Genomic DNA, 1,801 nt, shown 5'->3' on the forward strand with positions numbered 1-1,801 from the left:
TGGTTCCTCTGCCCAGAGTGCCAGGATGTTCTGAAGAGGTGCTTGTCCATGCAGCCCTTGGCCAGGCCGTCCTTGGAAGAGCTCTTCTGTGACCCTTGGCTGCAGGGTGTTCATGTGCCCTAGAGGATGGCAGAGAGCCATGGGCACAGTGTGATCCAGAGGCCTGGCAGGGAACAGCCCCACCCATCTCTTGGCAATCAGTGGCAAAGCAAAGCAGATTATTTTGTCCTGCCTGTAGCTGTGAGCAGGGAGCATCAGAAGGGAACACGCAGCTCTTGGGCTGCAGCTGAGCTGGAGGCCTGCTCTGGCAAGCACTGGTGGCCACCATCCCCCCTGGTTTTGCTTGTCTGGTTCATTGATGGCTGGGCCCTGGGCAGAACCCTGAGAGCCTGGTGTGGCCCCAGGGAAGGAGAAGGAGCCCCTGGAGAAGCTGTAGCAGGTGGGGCTGCTGCTGCTGGAGACACCAAGGACGAGCTCAAGGACGACAACCTCTTCCTGGAGCTGGCCAGCGGCAGCTGAAGATGATGGCCTTTGATTGTGGCACCTTCTCCAAAGACACACTCCATGCCCAGTGTGCAGGTGAGTCCAGAGCCAGGGGGATGCTGCCAGAGCTGGGCATGGCACGACCTGGCCGGGCACCAAAGGTTCCCCCTTTGCTGGGGTGGCTGCAGCCAATTCTTCAGTGGCTGCCAAGCTGCTTTTGGGCTCTGGGCAGCTGCTGAGGAGGTGGATGTGCCATGGCTGGCTGCAGGCTGGGCACATGTCCTGCCCTCCTGCTCTGCTCCCAAAGGCAGCAATGCTGGGCAGCTTTGGGCCCAGCTCTGAGCGCGGCCAGCACGGCCTGGGCACTGCGGGCGGCTGGGACAAGGCCATGAAATCCAACATCTGGCCTTGTTTGGGGCTGTATGGTCAAAGTCAGCTGCCTTGGCTCCTCCTTGAGCCCTGGCCAGGCTTAGGAAGAACCCAAGGGGAGGATGAAAGCAGATGTTCCCACACTGGAGGTGCTGTCAGTTTGTTTCTCCAGCACTGTCAAAGCTGGGCCCTCTCCCAGCGGGGTTGGAGCCTCAGCTGTGGCTGGAGGCAGCTGCAGGAATTCCCAGTGTCAGGGAGTGGCTCTCCAGTTCTTGGCTGGAACAGCTTCCCCCAGCTGATGGGTGGCTCTGGGTGATGGTAAAGTCTGAGGGGAACTGGGGCTGGATCTTGGTTAATCACTGCAGGCAATCTTTGGCAGGGATGATTGGGGGCATTGCTGAGCTGCTCCTGCTGTGATACTTTGCTAATGATTATGTGCTTTGCTGAGCTTATGCTTTTATGACTTTTTGCAGATCTGCATTCTATAAATTACACAATCCCTTCAGTTGGTGTCTGTGTCTTTGGTGCTGACCCTGCCCCACCGGCAAAACAGGGCCCTGTCCTGCCTGAGTGTTACCTGGGAAGACAAAAACCCTCACTCCAAATGTCCCCCCTTCCTCCTTGTTCCCCCCACTTTATACACTGGCCATGATGTCCTGTGGTCTGGGATATCCCTGGGGTCAGTTGGGGTCAGCTGTCCTGGCTGTGACCCCTGCCAAGCTGCCCCGCACCCCCAGCCCCTCCCCAGCGTGGCCGGACGAGGGGCAGGAAAGGCCTTGGCTCTGTGCAAGCTCAGCAAGAACAAAACCATCTCAGTGTGAGCAACGCTGTGCTCAGCACAGAGCCAAACACAGCCCCAGAGAAAGGCCTGGCAAGGAAATTCCCTCTAGCCCAGCCCACAGCAGCACCCCATGGCCACCCACCATCACCACGGCTCCACGGGTTCCTT

This window comes from Coloeus monedula, assembly GCF_965178545.1.
Source record: "Coloeus monedula genome assembly, contig: HAP1_SCAFFOLD_108, whole genome shotgun sequence".
Lineage (NCBI taxonomy): Eukaryota > Metazoa > Chordata > Aves > Passeriformes > Corvidae > Coloeus > Coloeus monedula.